Here is a 19,967-nt window from a genome sequence, read left to right on the forward strand (position 1 = left end):
CCGCACCGAGAGGATTGTGTGCAGTTTTGGTCTCCTTATTTAAAAAAGGACATACTTGCCCTCAAGGGGGTGCAGTGTAGATTCACTCGGTTAGTTCCTGGGATGAGGGGACTGACCTATGAGAAGAGGCTGAATAAACTGGGGCTATATTCTCCAGAGTACAGAAGAATTAGGGGAGATCTTATTGAAACAGAAGATTCTTAAAGGGCTGATAAAGTAGACACTGAGGGTCTGTTTCCCCGGTGGGAGAATCTATAACCAGGGGTCAGTCTTAAAATTAAGGGTCAGCCTTTTAGAACAGAGTTGAGGAAACATTTCTTCATTCAGAGGGCAGTGAACTTATGGAATCCACTCCCCCAGAAGGTTGTAGATGCTCAGTCCTTGAACATCTTCAAGGCTGAGACTGATAGATTTTTAAAAAACAGAGGGATTAGGGGATATGGGGACAGGGCAGGTAATTAGCGTTAGGTCTGAAGATCAGTCATGATCTTATCGAATGGCGGGGCAGGCTCGAGGGGCTGAATGGCCTACTCCTGCTCCTAATTATTACGTTCTTATGTTTAACCCATGTATGATAAAGCTATGGTAGCCCATTCTTTCCATATACTGTACATTACTGCACAATACCTTACTGTACAGCTACATGACTGTAGCAATCTGTTACGATCTATAGGAACTATTTTTTAAATCAGGATCTGGGAGATGCTGACATTTATTGCTTGCCTTGAGGCAATGGTGGGCTTTCTCTTTAAACCCCTGCAGTAAGACTGAAACCATTGACCCATGAGCAGCTACTACAATAATATTAACACTATGTTACCAGTCCCTTTTTACTAACAAAATACTGAACCATATTTCCCAATGTCCCAAGATCAATCCCTGGATGAGACACACCAGATGGTTTAATTTGTGGTTCTGTTATTTCTCAGTCAGAGAATGCTGGAATGCTCCAATTGCATCAGTATCCCTTAGCTGTGGAGAAGGAAAAGCCAGTAACCACCCACCCCCCCCCCCCCCCCCATCTGCAATACCTATCATGGTCAAATAATTTCAATGGCACATGAAAAATATCACTTGACCAAGATATGAGAGTGTGGACAGTGTCTGTAAGTCAATTATTTCAAGAAAAGGTTGAAAACTGGCAAATCAACACTGAGTAAATGCGTTTTGCACATAAATGTCACAGGAGTTTCTTACTGCTTTAAGTGGAACATACATTAGTCCAGGAAAAGGTCTTTATATGGACTGGGCAAATCACATGAGCACTGTTTCGGCATTTAATGGATTGTTCCCATTGGCAACCAACCAAGATTTGCTTGCTGTGATGGTACTGAATAGAAAACCACACCAACACGTGGGAGGAGGAAGAACCTAATTTACCATTTATTTCAAAGTACAATTTATTGGATTAGTAAAAATATAGGCAGTGCTTTTAGCGGAACTCACGGTCACATCTTTGTAATGCTTAGTTCTTCTATATCTAGGACACAAATATTCCAATAATCAAAGAGAAGCAAATGTTACTTGATTGTATTACTGACCTCTCTTGCAGCAGGAACCTGAAAATTATTCGTAAAACCTGCTGACACGTTCCTGTGGCTGACATATATGGCCGAATGTGTTGTGTGAATCCATTCACACGCAACACATCGGTCATTAACAGTGTTTAGATCTACTGCAATTCTTACAAATAATCTTTCATGATAATCTGAGATTCCTCTGGTAACTTGTTTGTGTGTGAACTTGTTGATACAATTTTCTTGATTTTTTGGGGATAGGGCTATTTAACATGGAACATACACAAATATATAAGATATAACAACATCAACAAATTACATGTGTAGCGCATTTCACAGCAGGAGGATGCTCAAAGGTGCTGTACAGTCAGGGATTCGGACCCAAACAAGGGAATGGGATCAGGAGGGGTGGGGGGCAGGGAGGATAGGAGTAGGAGAGTGGCCAAAGGTGTGGTCAAAGAGGAGTGTCTTGAGATATGCCTTGAAGGAGGCAAGGGAGATAGCAATGCAAAGGGACTGGGGGATGGAGTTCCAAAGGGTGGTGCAGAGAGACTGAAGGCCTGATACAATTGAATAGAAGGCAAACATCCTTAGAGGCCACCATTAACTTTCTGGAATTTTATCAAAGTTTTCCAGATGCAAATACGAAAAATACATTATAATCCTTTTCCATACACAATTTTTATATAATAGCCTTTCTAGTGTTAAGGACAACCTTCATTTAAAAACTTTGATATACTGTATGATCTAAAGTTGATTAAACACATTAGCAGTTTTTATATTCATTAACTTTGTTTCAATTCCAATAGGACATATTGATATATATTGTCATTATTGTGATATAATTGTCATTATAACTACAGCAGTCAAGATAATTTTCAATTTACTCTTGTGCGTCTGTTGTGAGTTACTGCTTTGGATCTACTACTCATTTTATGAACCTCAGTTTTTGCCCATACTGTATTCCTAGCTTTTCTTGATTAAATGGGTTAATTCTATGGATGGATTAGGGGAAATAGAAAGAATTTTTGAAAATGTATGTTTTCCAACAGGTAAACAAAAATAGATCCATTCCTAAAAAAAATTCTGACAGTAACACAGAACGTTCTGGTTAAATCACTATCATTTCTAACAAACAAATCTTCTTTCAAGACTAAAAGAGCAGCCAAATGAGCCCAAGTTGGGCAGTGAGAGTCAGATAGAGATAACCATTGTTTGTCAACAGATTGACCTGATACTAAAGCTAAATCAATAGTTATTTTTACTGAGGGTAATTTGACCCATTTCAGACTTTTTCGTGAGTGTTTATATTGTGTTTTAGTATCTATACACTATTATATTTAATATCGCTATTTGTAAATACAATAATAGTAATTAGTTATTGCGAGCTGGTAATTGTTAGCTCTTGGATTCGTTTTCCGACTCTCTATGACTGTTTACAGTACAGGAACTGCTGTTAAGAGGGAGGTACTAAAACGCCTAAATCTGTAAATAAACACACCTGTAACTGAAGTATTTATTTACGAATGAAATAAATTACAATTAAATGTGCCCATGTTACTCCAAAGAAAATAGTCCAGCAAAATAAATTACTGTAGCATACTGCTAACCAATCCAGACTGATTTTCCAATTAGCTGATGACATTAGTGAACCCTGTGCATCCATATGGTTACTTACCCAAGCTGCCTGAGGACCAGATCAGGCAGCTTGTGTAACAGCAAAACAACCTAACTAAATAATAATAATAATCCTTGCATTTAATATAGTGCCTTATCACATCTTCAAGGAGTCTCAAAGCATTTCACAGGATATACTGTAAAGTGAATGGACATTTTAGGGGCAAAAGTAGTTGCTTTATAGCTTTCATAAAGATAAATTGAAACTGGGATTATTATACATTATTTTGATTCTAGAAACAGGAGGCCAAGGCTTCAATGTAATTTACCATTACCTTTTAATACTGCCCCACCAACAAAGCCACCTTTACAGCACTGCAAGCTAAAGGCAGTGATGCTACCCCTTCCCACAACATCAGCCACCTTTATTCTGGTCACTGGAAGGTTGCTCTCCCTCTCGCCATCGCAAGTGACTAATGTATTATTTTTCCAATTCTTGGCCTGCTCTAACTTTCTCCAGAGACTAGAATACTGTTAGGATTGGTGCCTGTCAAATAATGTCACATGAGTAAATGTTCACATATATAGCTGTTTCTCTGTGTTGTGAAATTCACTGTACAGTGTAAATGGGGTGAATTCCACTGTATCAAGAATTGAAGAGTTGCTTCCAGTCAAAACTGTTCTGCAATATCAATGCAACTTCTGTGAGTTAAGGAATTTTTTGACTCTTTTGGTCTTGAGTACTGAAAAGATCTCTTTGTAGTTTATGGAACTGAAAGAGGATATTGTCACACTGGGGCACTTTTGCACAAGTTGCATTACTGAAAATCCAGAAATAGTAAGCTGTCATACTCCACTCAAACTTACATTATTTAGTGCACTGTGGTAAAAAGCCACATCAACAGCAACATGAACTATTAATTTTTTAAACCCTATTATAACAAAGATATGTGGAAACAAATTATTATTCTGAAACAGTGGGCAAGTTTCCTTACTCCACACGCCTTGTTTACCTAGCAGTAGGTAGGAAACCGGTTGTTAGCCAATTAGTGGATCGCTTTCCAGAGGGTGATAATCTCTTAAAAAAAATACAATGATAATTCAGTCACTCAATCCACGACCGTTTATGGAACACTGCCGTGTGCAATTGGCTGCTGTATTTCGCCCACAAAATATTCAGTCACTACACTTTTACAGTATATTCTGTGAAGTGCTTTTGAGACGTCTCAACGACGTGATAAGGCACAATATCAAATGCAAGGATTATTGTAATTACTGTGATAAACACCTTTGCTGAACCCTTTCCTCTCTCCCCTCAAGCCCCAGTTATTTCCCCTTTATTCGCACCTTCCCTCCTCTGGTATCAGACGACTGTGTCTCCATGACACACCAACATCCGCTTCTCACAACACTTCCTCATCGCTTCCACTCGTTATTCATAGAAGCTTCCATTTCCTGTGCCTATAAACCCAGCTCCGGGGGGAGGGGGGAGGCGGTGACAGAGCCCAGCCCCATGTTCACACACACGCTGCTCAGCCCCAGCCCTCATGTTCACACATACAGCTCAGCCCTCACGTTCACACACAGCTCAGCCCCATGTCACACACACACAGCTCAGCCCTCACTTTCACACACGCAGCTCAGCCCCATGTTCACACATATAGCTCAGCCCCATGTTCACACACAGCTCAGCCCTCATGTTCACACACACACAGCTCAGCCCTCATGTTCACACACACAGCTCAGCCCCATGTTCACACACACAGCTCAGCCCCATGTTCACACACACAGCTCAGCCCCATGTTACACACACACACACAGCTCAGCCCCATGTCTCACACACACACACACAGCTCAGCCCCATGTCACACACACACATACACAGCTCAGCCCCATGTCACACACACACATACACAGCTCAGCCCCATGTCACACACACATACACACACAGCTCAGCCCCATGTCACACACACACATACACACACAGCTCAGCCCCATGTCACACACACACACACACAGCTCAGCCCCATGTCACACACACACACACACAGCTCAGCCCCATGTCACACACACACAGCTCAGCCCCATGTCACACACACACAGCTCAGCCCCATGTCACACACACACAGCTCAGCCCCAAGTCACACACATACACAGCTCAGCCCCATGTCACACACACACACACACAGCTCAGCCCCAAGTCACACACACACAGCTCAGCCCCAAGTCACACACACACACAGCTCAGCCCCATGTCGCACACACACACAGCTCAGCCCCATGTCACACACATACACAGCTCAGCCCCATGTTACACACACATACACAGCTCAGCCCCATGTCACACACATACACAGCTCAGCCCCATGTCACACACACACACAGCTCAGCCCCATGTCACACACACACACAGCTCAGCCCCAAGTCACACACACACACAGCTCAGCCCCATGTCACACACACACACAGCTCAGCCCCATGTCACACACATACACAGCTCAGCCCCATGTTACACACACATACACAGCTCAGCCCCATGTCACACACACACACAGCTCAGCCCCATGTCACACACACACACACAGCTCAGCCCCATGTCACACACACACACAGCTCAGCCCCATGTCACACACACACACACAGCTCAGCCCCATGTCTCACACACACACACACAGCTCAGCCCCATTTCACACACACACACACACACAGCTCAGCCCCATGTCACACACACATACACACACAGCTCAGCCCCATGTCACACACAGACATACACAGCTCAGCCCCATGTCACACACAGACATACACAGCTCAGCCCCATGTCACACACACACACAGCTCAGCCCCATGTCACACACAGACACAGCTCAGCCCCATGTCACACACATACACACACAGCTCAGCCCCATGTCACACACACACACACACAGCTCAGCCCCATGTCACACACACACACACACAGCTCAGCCCCATGTCACACACACACACACAGCTCAGCCCCATGTCACACACACACACACACAGCTCAGCCCCATGTCACACACACACATACACAGCTCAGCCCCATGTCTCACACACACACACACAGCTCAGCCCCATGTCACACACACACACACACAGCTCAGCCCCATGTCACACACACACATACACAGCTCAGCCCCATGTCACACACACACATACACAGCTCAGCCCCATGTCTCACACACACACACACAGCTCAGCCCCATGTCACACACACACACACACAGCTCAGCCCCATGTCTCACACACACACACACAGCTCAGCCCCATGTCACACACATACACAGCTCAGCCCCATGTCTCACACACACACACACACAGCTCAGCCTCTCACACAGACAGCGAAAGAGCTTTGGTCCCTCACTCCACGGCTGTGTGTCGGACGCTGCTCTGCGCAATTGGCTGCCGCGTTTCACCCACAAAATACATAGTCATTACACTTTACAGTATACCCTGTGAAGCGCTTTGAGACGTCTGGACGACACGATCAGGCGCTGCATCAAATGCCAGGATTATTATCACTATTATTCCCTCAGAAACCACCTCACAGACAAACAAACACCTCTCTCTCTCTCACACACAGCGGCCACCCGACTCCCATCTGTGGGCTATAACAAACACGAATTTATATATTATATAGAGGTGGAAAATCACAACAATCGTAATAAAAAGGGAGAGAGAGAGAGAGGGATAAACATTTACCGGTGGTTGGTTATGAAATGTCCCGTCAAACTGCACGACGTGCGATGAGCCTCGGGGTCAGGGAGAAGCTGAGGTAACTGTCCGCCTCGATGAAGCTCTCTCTCGCTCTCTCTGCCGTCGCCGTGCACCGCCCGCCCGGCGCCAGGCCCGGCCCGACCCGACCCGACCAGACCCGGCCCGACCCGACCCGACCCGGCCCGACCCGGCACGGCCCGACCAGACCCGGCACGGCCCGACCAGACCCGGCACGGCCCGACCAGACCCGGCACGGCCCAGGCAACGGCCCTCGGGGCGCCCCGCAGCCTCGCGCCGTCTCCCAGGTGACGGGGGGGGGAGGGGGCGATTGACGGTTATTTTTCGATTTGAAGCTCTCTGTCTGTCAGTCTGTCTGTGTCTCGCGCCGGAGCCGCCGCCGCCGCCCGCCCTTCGCGCGCGACAGCTGGACTGACTGTCAGTCAGGGGAGACGGGACGCCGGGCGGCGGGCGGGCGGGCGGGACGGGACGGGGAGAGAGAACGCCGTCCGCTGTGAGTACCTCAGGAGGAAGATGGAGGAGGGACGAGACGCCCAATTGAAGCCAAAGGCAAACGAGCGGCCGAGTGAGGCTGACAGTCAGGTCAGTCCGGGAGACGGACGGCGGTGGGAGCGCTGTCCGCTGTGACTCCCTCAGGAGGAAGATGGAGGGCAGACTGGCAGCAACCGCTCCAGCGGCCGAGGTTTGAGTCACACGCCCACACACACACACACACACACCGCCCGTCAGGCAGACAGACAGCGGCCCCTCCCGCCCTGGGGGGAGAGGGGGGGGAGGGAGAGGGGGAAAAAGAAAACGGCCAATAATAACACAACCCGCCCCGCGGCACAGCTTTCCTCGCGACGGCCTGTGCTCCCCACAGCCTGGCGCCCCCCCACAGCCTGGCGCCCCCCCCCCCCCCCGGCCCCCGGCCCCCGCCCGCACTGTAGGTTATTGTGTAAAAGCCACAGACGGACCCGCACACGAACACCAGACCAAGTCCCCCCCTGTGACCGTCCCGCCCTCCTCCCCCACCATCGGGGGCCGCACTCTCAGCCACTACCCCCCCCCACTCCCCCGCTCGGTGCCCGGGGACACTGCCCGGTGTGAGGCGCACTGGGGGTCAATGCAACGGGACCCGCAGCGCGCGGAGAAGGGCCGTCAAGGACAGACAGCACTTCCCTCCCACCGGGGCTCAACCAAACAGATCCCTCCATGACAGCACAACTGCCACATCAATGACCCTTTCCATTGGATACAGCGCCCGATCATGTTGTCCAGACGCCTCAAAGCGCTTCACAGGATACAGTGCAAAGTGGATCGACTGTGTCTTTTGTAAGTGGAAAGCGACAGCCGATTGCACGCAGCGGCGTCCCCGTAAACAGTCGTGGAGTGAGTGACCGGTTTTATTGGGGGGATTGTCGGCCACAACACCGGGAGAGAGAAACCCCTTCTCTTTTCGAATAGCGCCACAGGACGAACAGGAAGATGGGACCTCGGTTTGACATCTCATCCGAAGAACAACATTAAGGTTCAAAGTGTATTTGTATTTGGAGGAATGCCAGTGTATATGCGGTTGATTGTGGGCTTTTTTTTGTGAACTGTGAAATGTTGGATATTTTGGCTATGCAATAATGCATTATTATTGAGGATATAGAATATTATAAGAATCCTTGCATTTGTATCAAGGATTCTTATTATCCTCATTATATACAAAATCCTGCACAAATAATGTACATATGGTAGGCAATGATTTTTATATTATTGTAATCAGCAGTCAATTTATTTGAGGCAAATTGTATTTGCATTGAGCTGAGGCATGCATTTGGGACTACACACATTGGTGTTACATTGTATAATGATTAAGATAAAACACTATGTGTACTGATGCAAACCTCAATAAACATTGAGGAATGGCCCTATCAATATTAGGGTAAATATTGGTCCAAAGCTCTATGTCATTGATACACTACTTCTCTGTACTTGGAAGCAAAGCTCTACTTTGAGTTGATGTTCGATGTATGTTAATGCGCGCTTCTCTTTACATATATATATATGGATCTCAATGTCCATTGATGCAAAGCGACATGAATATTGATGTAAACTTCCATGTACGTTGATGCAAACGCTTTGTCTTCTTCATGTGCTTTCAACATTTAATTGTGACTGATTAATCATTTGCTAATGTAATTCCCAAAAATATGAATGAAACATTAAAGTAAAAAAGACCAATGTGGTGGAAATTAAGAATAAAGATTTGAAGAGAATATTATTATTATAATTGCTGGCTAAGAATGGAAAATATACAATAGATACCTTCCTTTCCTGTAAGCCTCCAATTTGTATGTAGAATTAGGACTATTTTACGGAGGCAGGTGTTTCTATTTGGATGAGCTTGCCAGTGAGCCTGATCACAGCTTAATTGCATTTGCCAAAGCCAAGATACAGTATTTACATACCACGTGTCCTTCAGTAATCCTTCCCTAACCTCTCTGATTCCCCTCTATGAACTGCCTAATCCTACCCTTCTGCCATCCACGCAAATTAAATTTATCTTGCACTAGCTAACTGAAAATAGTTTAAAGCAATTGTAAATTAGAATTATTACCCGTGGCTCATTATCACAGTTCAATGTATCACCGAACAGTAAATTTTAATATGTCATGTGGGAAGACATTTACCACAAAATGTCAGACAGATTCTGAGTTGGAAATAAAAAAACAGGAAAGAGGGAGAACTAACACGTTACAAAATCCTCTCTCGACCATTTCAATATATCAGTCATTTGGAACTGAACCTCGGATGATGAGCTTTAGACATTCACCAAAGATCAGAAGGCCGACTACCTTATGATACATTTAATATAATTAACATGTTATTTTTTCAAAAATAAAACAATTCTAGATTCAAGAATTGAAAAATTCCTCTCCTTAGCAGCTTCGCAGATTTTTGCAAGAATCAGTGATTAAGCAAGCCTATGTTCCTGAAACTCCCTTCTCTTTTCAAATCATGCCACGGGATCTTTAACATCCATCTGAACAGGCAGATAGGACCTCCGTCTAATGTCTCATCCGAAGCATGGCATAGAATATACTGTAAAGTGAATTGACTGTATATTTGTGGGCGAACGCGGCAGCCAATTGTGCACAGCAATGTCCCGCAAATAGTCGTGGATTGAAAATGACCAATTTATTATTGTTTTTGGTTTTGGAGGGATTATTATTAGGCTCTGTGTGGAGTAAGGAAACTTGCCCGAGGTTTCGCCCTGTACTCACACACACGCGCGCCACGGCAGTACTCACACACACACAACACGGCAGTACACACACACACCACGGCAGTACACACACATACACACCACTGCAGTACACATAGACTGTTCAGCACCTTGGGATGTCCTCCTGACGTAAAAGACGCTTTACAAATTTAATTTTGCTGCTGTTGTTGTGGTGAATTAATCTAATTTCTGTTTCGGAGCATGAGTTTCCACAACATCAACCAACATTAAGGCAACTCACAACAACAAGATTACACTTACACAGTCCGTTTCACTTTAGGAGGACGTTCCAAGGTGCTGTATAGTCAGGGATTTGGACCCGGGCAGTGGGGTTGGGATCAGGAGGACTGGGGCAGGGAGTATACCCAATATATAATATACATATATCATAATATATATTTATATATATACTATACAGTAGATATAAGATATACAATATATATTGTATATATAAATAGTAATCTGCATTTGATATAGTACCTTATGACTTTGAGACGTCTCAAAGTGCATCACAGAATATACTATAAAGTGTAGTGACTGTGTTTTGTGGGTGATAAGTAAGTTACTTGCTCCACACGCCTCTGTTTACCTAACAGTAGGATCCCAGTTAGACGATTGGCGGATCACTTTCCGGGGGTAATAATCCCTTTAAAAAGAAATTGGTCCCTCAATCTACCGCTGTTTGTGGGACAATGCTGTGTACAGTTGGCTGCCGCATTTCGCCACAAATACCCAGTCAATTCATTTACAGTATATTCTGTGAAGCGCTTTGGACGTCTCGAAGATGTGATAAGGCGCTGTATCAACTACAAGGATTATTATTATTAATGTATACGATCCATATACCCAAATCTGAGTCTGAAACTGAGGCCGTAGGGGCCCGTTTTCCACTTGTTCACAGCTTTACGATGATCAATCATCTGATCAGCTCCGCTCATCAATCATCTGATCAGCTCCGCTCATCAATCATCTGATCAGCTCCGCTCATCAATCATCTGATCAGCTCCGCTCAGGGCCCTGTGTACCTTTCCCTGTCCTCAGCCAAAGGCAATGAAGCACATCGCGGACCTCCTTCAGTCACTGTGATGGTGTCGGTGCTGTCAATCAGCCTCAGGACAAACGGCTGGTGTGGGCGGTAACTTATTGACGGCCAACCAATAGGGACAAAGATCAACAAGAACTGGACCAATGAGACCTGTGGGCGGGCTCTGCTCGGGTCGGTCTCCTAGCAACAGCGTCCCCAACACACACAGCGAGGAGCTCCCAGGAGACAGCACAGACCAGCACAGACCAGCAGAGCACACACAGCACAGACCAGCACAGCACAGACCAGCAGAGCACAGCACAGACCAGCACAGCACACACAGCACAGACCAGCACAGCACAGACCAGCAGAGCACACACAGCACAGACCAGCAGAGCACAGACCAGCAGAGCAGAGCACACACAGCAGAGCTGGGTGGTGGTGGGTGGGTAGGTAGGTGGGTGGGTAGGTAGGTGGGTGCTGGGTGGTGGGTGGGTAGATAGGTGGGTGGGTAGGTAGGTGGGTGCTGGGTGGTGGGTGGGTAGGTAGGTAGGTAGGTGGGTGCTGGTGGTGGTGGTGGATGGAGCCCCAAACGGAGCCCCTAATCGACCTCTCTAAATACTATGGCAAGAAAAACCTCAACAAGTTCTCGTTGGAGCAAGAGCTGAAGGAGTTCATGCTGTTTATGAAGAGGATCAATAAAAGCAGTGCCGGTCCCTTCCATTCCATGGGCCCAGACCACGACGCCTACATTCGGAGGTAAGTCAGCAGAGACATCCCACCTTCCCTTCCCTTTCCTACAGAGCTGTTGCAGACTTTCAGGATAATAATCTCTACTGTACTTCTCTAATTGCCTTTAATGATCATCTTATTCAGTTTTATCTTTGATTAATAATAATCATAATAATATTTTATTATTATCTTCATTTAAAGCATGACCTTTAGGGTGGTTTAGAAGCAGGGCCCCAACAGCCTGGGTAGGGCGAAACCTCAGGCACGTTTCCTTACTCCACCCTCCTCTGTTCACCTCGCAGTAAGTAGGAACCCGGTTGTTAGTCGATTGGTGGATCGCTTCTCCGGGGATAATAATCCCTTCAAAAAACAATTGGTCACTCAATCCATGATTGTTTGTGGGACACTGCTGTGCGCTATTGGCTGCCACGTTTCGCCCACAAAATATACAGTCAATGCACTTTAAAGTATATTCTGCGAAGGGTATAGCAATCAATCAGTCGATCACTGTAGTAAGGTGCTGGGAATCTTAGATACAGAGACAATAAAACAAAGAGTGATAGTAACATTTCAGTAGTAAGTCCTCTGTTCATTAATAGCAATGTGTGACGTAACCATTATTTTGATTGTCATTTATCAGCGCAAATATACTGTTCAACATATGGAACAAGTATAAACATCGATTACCTCTTCATTTTTACCATGAACAATTGCTGATGGTGGGAGATTTTCTTGCACAGCTAAAGGTAAATCAATTTGAATCAGTTCACTAAGACCATCAGTTGGCATCTCTCATGTTGACGAATAGGTATTATGGTCTCTCATGTTGACTAACACTTATGTGTTATGTGCTTTGGTTCTTCAGTACTTGAATGTGACAATGTCGGGTTGAAACACTCCTCAAGGTTGTGGCTGATGATCTTTGGCCTTTTTGTCTTTCTAAAGATGATTAGTCTTTGCTTATTAATAAGATATTTATTACTCTAACAGTTCTGATATTTCACAGAGACATGTTCAGATGAACAGAATGTAAATAAGACAAGGGAGCAGGCGAGTACTGATTAAGATTGAAGGGCTGGGGGTAGAACTTGAGGCAAATTCTTTCTTTATCTTATCATTCATCCAGGATTACACAATTCGTTCATTCCTACAACTCAACGTAAAATGTCTGAAGACTGATAACATCCCTGAATAATGGAAAACATTGCTTTCATCTCCAGGCTTTGTTCATTATCTTATCTTTACAAATCTGTCTGCTTTCTCTTATTTTTGGTCAGCCGGGTGACTAACACATGCAGAAACCCATCACCGTTGCTTAAGAGTCTCCAAACCAAGCTGAGGTTTCCATATATCCCAACTACACATGAAAATCCCAGAGATAGATTGTTGGAATGTGCTCTCTCTCTCTCTCCCTCTCGCTGGAGGGACTCATCCTGTTTACCTATTTCTGGAGAGTATTAGGCGCAGGTTGACAAGCAAGGCTGGGGGGACTCCAGAGTTTGCGTTGGAGTAACTGCTGGAGTCTAACCAGTTAAACCTACATAGCTTGCCGTTATTTGCTTTCTCCTTCCCTCTAAGTGGATCACAACTAGGTTTTTATGTCTAGTCATTACCAAGTGTGAAACCAGACCATATAGACTGTGGGGGTGCTACAATTGTGTGTAATTTTCTGTCATTTTGATTTTTTATGAATTAATGAATTGCCTTGCCCCCTCCTTCCTCATCTTTAGAGTGTGCATAAAGAATTTCATCTTCGGCCTAGTTTACTACTTTTGTTATTTTTACGTTTTTTTATCATATTTGTTAGGTCAGGGTATTAAGGGATATGGGCAAGGGTGGGTAATTGGACTTGAGGTACAGATCAGCCATGATCGTATAGAACGGTGGAACAGGCTTGAGCGGCTGAATGCCCCACTCCTGTTTCTACGTTATTTTTGCCTCCAGTCACCTCCCCTTCCCCTTGGCTAGGCGGCGTCTTGTTCTGCCACTGTCAAGTGCTGTGGGATGCTACCATTATTTAATATAATAATATATAAATGCAAGTTGTTGTTGTTGTCTCATGACCTTGAGATAGAGCGGGGGAAAATTCAAAGTTCTGCCCCTGTGACTCTTTCTGGAAAGTGTATGTGCTTGTGCAGAGGTCAGGTTAGGACTAGGCTCAGTTGTGAGGTATTCTACAGTCAAGAACTTGATTTGACCTGTCGAGGCCAAGATCACTTGGATGAGATAATAGAGGAAAACCATCGGTCGGAGACGCATAATGCACAATGAGTTAGTACCTTGAAAGGAGGAGAACAACAACACATTATATTTATACAGCGCCCTTCACATCAGGAGAACGTCCCAAGGCACTGGACAGTTAGGGATTTGGACCTGAATCCAGGGATCGGGGTTCAGGAGGGGTAAAGAGCAGGGAAGGGTTGGGGTAGGAGGGTGGCCGAAGCACAGGTGATGAGGATTTGAGACGGGCCTTGAAGGAGGCAAGGAAGGGAGCGAGGCGAAGGGATTGTGGGATGGAGTTCCAAAGGGTGGGGGCAGAGAGGCTGAAGGCCCGACCACTGATGGTGGTGTAAGAAACACAACTTCTTCTGGGGTAAAAACATTTCTCCTGCAAACAAGCAATCAAACATTTGGATATATTTATGACATTTCCAAATAAAAAAAAATTTAATTTCACGTTTCATGGAAAAAGTTAGCGTTCTTTACATTTTAGATAGATTTTTTTTAATCACGTGAACTTAAAGTTAAGCTTCTGTCTGCGTGGAACGCGTTTGGTTGCAAGGTGATGGAATGAACTGTTCACAGAGTTTCAGTTGTGTACGCACATCTCCCTGGGCAGAGAGGAAGTCTTGTCGGAATAATTTCCTCCATTGTATAGACAAACTGTACAGCTACAATACAATACAAAACTCCTGCAGGATTGGGATGACTGTTCTCAGGGCAGGAAGTGGGTGCAGTCAGAGTTTCCTATCCCTGCTTACACATCCCCAACAGAAAGGCACAATCTGATTCTCAAACCCTGGAGCAATTGTTTACAAGTTCTGCCTCCAGTAGAATTGTTCAGCTGGGCATCGGTAAAAATGTTACCAATATTTTTTCATAGTTATGTCTCTCAGGTTATACTCGCTTTTCGAATCGCTTCTTCCAGGCTGCCGCGTTTCGCCCACACAATATACAGTTAATTCACTTTAAAGTATATATTCTGTGAAGAGGTTTGAGACGTCTCGAAGATGTGGTAAGGCGCTACATCAAATGCAAGGATTATTATTATTATAACTAAGTTGTTGAGTTAGTTGATCTACACTCTGGTTTCAGTGCACTTGGGCTAGAGAAGTGAAAGAAATCACCAAGCATTCCTACCTAGATTGCTTTTCAAATCTCCTTCTGCTGATGTGTTGATGCCTGGTGACATTTATCCCCCCATCCCCTCTCCAGTCAAATACTTGGCAATAATCCGGATTCAGACAATGAACAGCTTGTGAAATCAGACTTTAGCATGAGTACTGCTTTCAAGGGAGAAAAGAGAAGAAGAGAAAATCACTACCAATAATTGTTGGCACGAGATTATTTTAGAGCAGTTCTGTATTGCGTGTTACTGTTTGCCCTCAGGAATATAGACTGGCCTTGTGGCAGTGTTATGGCAGATACTTACAGCAGTTCAACATTGACCAGATCTCCATTGACGAAATCACAGAAATAGACCAATTTAAGAGCATCTTCTTTTCAAGTGGACTTGACGCAGAGAACACTGGTTTAACAGTATGTACAAACACTTTAATGTTTTCAAGATGAGAAATGATGAATTAATCCTTATATTCTTTGAGTTAAAGTTTAATCAGTTATAGATTAATATATTTTCTTCAGTTTTTGCCTTTTGTTTTTGATCCAATGTTATAACCTGGTAGGATGAGTTTCACCTGAATGATATCAGGGCTTAAAGGGTTACATAGAAACATAGGAACAAGAGGAGGCCATTCAGCCCCTCGAGCCTGTTCTGCCATTCTGCGTATAAGATCATGGATTCACCTTGAATCAAAATGGACTTGGGGAGGTTTAAAAATATCCTGTGCCTTTGCCAAAAGGTCAAAACAAGCAAAGAAAGAATAATTGAAATTATGGCTTGAAAAGATATTTTTAACTAAGTAAAAAGTAATATAATAAATTACCACATAAATTACCACCCGCAGGCAGTCACATTTGGCAGATCTATAGCAAACTCAAAATAAAAAGGTTATAATTCCGAGACCAAGCCAGGTTTCCAACACTAATCTATGATTTAATGTGTTTTTTTCTGTATTCATATTGCTGGAAATGATTCAAAATAGTAAATTGCATTCATATATCCTTTTCCACACCTACAGACACCACGGCAGTTTGACGGCAGTTTGTACAATGTATTTAATAATGTTACAAATATTTGTTAAGTTTTGCAGCCACTGAATACACTATTATTTAGTAGTTTGCACATTGTATATTAGTTTCTCTCACTCTGTTATTCCTTCTTTCACTTTCCTCGATTTCTCCTTTTTACTGGATTGTTTCTGTTTTCTCTTTTCCTTCTGAGTTAATGTCTGTACAGGTTTTTTTCTTTTTCACTCTCTCTTCTGTCTGACTGTTCATCCTTACCTCCTTCCACCAATTAATCCCTTAAAAAAAATGTGGCCACTCAATCCACGACTATGTGTGGGACACTGCTGTACGCAATTGGCTGCCGTGTTTCGCCCACAATATATACGGTCAATCCACTTCACAGTATAATCTGTGGAGCGCTTTGAGACGTCTCAACGACGCAATAAGGTGCTGTATCAAATGCAAGGATTATTCTAGACTATCCAGTGCCTTGGCACATCCTCCCAATGTTAAAGGTGCTATACAAATATAATTTTGTATTGTATTATATTACAAGACCAGAACAGGCATTTTTAAGTTTAGTCAGAAATGGTGGATTAATGAAAGTTAAACTCTTCTTAGGGATATTCAGTATCCCATAGTTTTGTGTCTTCCGAAAAATTAATGCAACTTATTTTTATTTGCTGATTTGTAGTTTCATGCTTTGCAAGGAAAGAGCATTTGCAATTACCAACTAGTAATCGATTCTGATGGAAGCTTGCTGAATCTGGAATCCATGAAAAAGTGCATGAACATTCTTACATTTCTGCGGCTGATCATGCAAGTTGTTTTGCCACAAGAACGGCTCTGCTGGCTGATTTACAATGGTACAGTATTACCTTGTGTACTCATTGATTCTTTATATTTATTTCATCAAATCTATACCAATACTTTTGACCAATGTGTATATATTATGTAAAGTATCTAATTGTGGAGTCTGTAGCTTAGTAGTTAACGCATTCACCTTGTAAGCCAGAGGACTCGTGTTCGATTCCCGGGCAGGGTGAAACTTAGGTAAGTTTCCTTACTCCACACGCCAGCAGTAAGTAGGAATCCAGTTGTTAGTCGATTAGTGCATCATATTTCCGCTCTTTAATTTTTCCAAAGAAAAAAATAATAATAACAATTTGGTCACTCAATCCACGGCTGTTTGTGGGACGCTGCTGTGCACAATTGGCTGCTGCGTTTCACCTACAGAATACACAGTCAATTCACTTTACAACATATTCTGTGAAGCGCTTTGAGACGTCTCAACAATGTGATAAGGTGCCATATTAAATGAAAGGATTATTATTATTAATATTTGTTTGATTATTTAGAAACTAGTATTGATGTTCTGAAATGCCATGTCCACATATGATAATCACAAATGAAGTACATTTTCTTGTGTTTGGCTATTATTACTACCATTCCACCACACCAAATTGTGCTATAATATGTTGATCCTAAATATAGTCTATAAAATATAGTGGAATTAGTAGGCTGTCAAAAGGATCCCTTATATGCATTACATGCATTACATACTCTCAATATTTACTTGAATATAGCTGTCATGTTGTGCAAACTTGTTTTTTCATCTTTTTTGTACATAATTTTTTTAATGTTTTGTGTCTTGCCATCATTTGAGACCTTATGTATAATTTACCAAAGACAAAATAGTGCTTAGAATTTCTTGTCAATCAATACTGCAGTTTCTTATGACTTTTCTTATGACTTATGGCTATGGGTAAGAGTGGTGGAGTGGAACTAGTTGGTGGCTCTTTCAAAGATGGGCCAAATCACCTGTTTCTGTGCTGTAAGATTCTATAATTCTAAGAAAGACTTTTTTGAGGTAAAATGCAATGTCTTTAAATTGTAATTAGTAATGTGCTAATGTGTCTTGGTGTCTTTTTAGGTACTATTCACATTTACACTATCTGTAGGCACTTGATGATTTTGGGACATTCTGCTAAGGTAAGGCAACCAAACACTGAGTCTTTCAGTGAGTCTTTCTGATCATGGCAATGTGGGGAAACAGCAGGAAAGTGGGAGGAATAAAAAGGAAATACAAAAACAATAAGAAGTAACATTTACACGGCACCTCTCACATCAGGAGGACAACCCAAGGTGCCGGACAGTCAGGGATTTGGACCCGAGCTGGGGGTTGGGATCAGGAGGGGTGGAGGGCAGGGAGGGTGGGGGTAGGAGGGTAGCCGGAGGCTCGGGTGAAGAGAGGGTCTTGAGTCATGCCTTGAAGGAGGCAACGAAGGGAGCAACGCAAAGGGACTGAGGGATGGAGTTCCAAAGGGGGGGGGGGGGAAATAGGTTTACGTAGTTTGCGGTGCACAGACATCATGGAGTCCTGTAGCTCAGTGGTTAGAGCACTCGCTTTGCAAGTGAGAGACCTGAGTTCAATTCCAGGCAGAGGGCGAAACCTCGGGCAAGTTTCCTTACTCCACACAGAGCCTAATAATAATCCCTCCAAAACCAAAAACAATAATAAATTGGTCATTTTCAATCCACGACTGTTTGTGGGACATTGCTGTGCGCAATTGGCTGCCGCGTTCGCCCACAAATATACAGTCAATTCACTTTACAGTGTGTTCTGTGAAGCGCTTTGGGACGTCCTCCCGACGTGAAAAGCGCTATATCAAATGCAAGGATTATTATTATTATAATGTGCTGGATGGTCTCTCTCTGTGCTGAAAATGTCTGTTTCTATGCAATGTGGACAACAATATCAGTTTGAGATAGGCATAGTGGTTTATTCTTTAATTAGATGATATATAAGCAGCAAATACTCAAGTATGAAATTTTCATTAAGAAATTTGTGAAATTATACCAGAACACAGCTACCTAGCAGTTTATTGTTATCCAGGTAATAGGGAAAATAAATCACTATCAAATAATTAGTTTTTATGAAGACATGATAAGGTGCCATATCGAATGCAAGGATTATTATTATCATCAGTTAGAACCAATAAATAACTGATATTTTCTAGTTACCATTAATGCTCATAATGGACACAAAATGACATCTGACTAAAACGCACAACTGTTTTGTTTGCACAGGCCTTTGAGTATTTACTGTGGGCGAGTATCTGCATGGAATCATCGGTCCCACTATTGACAGTTCGCTATCTGAAATGGAGAACAATTCTGTACGCTTCTGTGTGTCAGTGTTACTTTGACTGTCAGATTGACTTACATGCAGAGGTACTGTACCTTAGTAGTGATATAGCAATAAACCACTATCAAATAATTAGTTTTTATGAAGACATGATAAGGCACTATATCGAATGCAAGAATTATTATTGTTATCATCAGTTAGAACCAATAAATGAACTGATATTTTCTAGTTACCATTAATGCTCATAATGGACACAGAATGACATCTGACTAAATCCCTCACAATAAACCATCCACATATTAAATACATTTTTAATATACAGGTCCCTCGTCCCCATGTCTACAGTTAACACTCTTACCCAATAATAATCCCTCCAAAACCAAAAACAATAATAAATTGGTCATTTCCAATCTACGACTGTTTGTGGGACATTGCTGTGCGCAATTGGCTGCCGCGTTCGCCCACAAATATACAGTCAATTCACTTTACAGTGTGTTCTGTAAAGCGCTTTGGGACGTCCTCCCGACGTGAAAAGCGCTATATCAAATGCAAGGATTATTATTACCTCTT

At 43.4% G+C, this 19,967-nt stretch overlaps 1 protein-coding gene across 3 annotated transcripts in view; it reads right to left on the bottom strand.

Annotated features, from left to right (window-relative positions):
• Positions 1-7,021, bottom strand: part of cdk17 (cyclin-dependent kinase 17) — a 52,701-nt gene extending 45,680 nt beyond the window's left edge. For all 3 annotated transcript variants that reach the window (XM_007909058.2, XM_007909059.2, XM_007909057.2), the window contains exon 1: positions 6,855-7,021. The gene's annotated coding sequence lies outside the window, so the exon portion shown is untranslated. The remainder of the gene's footprint in view (positions 1-6,854) is intronic.
• Between the last annotated feature and the right edge of the window lie 12,946 nt (positions 7,022-19,967).

Source organism: Callorhinchus milii, unplaced genomic scaffold, assembly GCF_018977255.1.
Source record: "Callorhinchus milii isolate IMCB2004 unplaced genomic scaffold, IMCB_Cmil_1.0 Scaffold67, whole genome shotgun sequence".
In the NCBI taxonomy this organism is placed as follows: Eukaryota; Metazoa; Chordata; class Chondrichthyes; order Chimaeriformes; family Callorhinchidae; genus Callorhinchus; species Callorhinchus milii.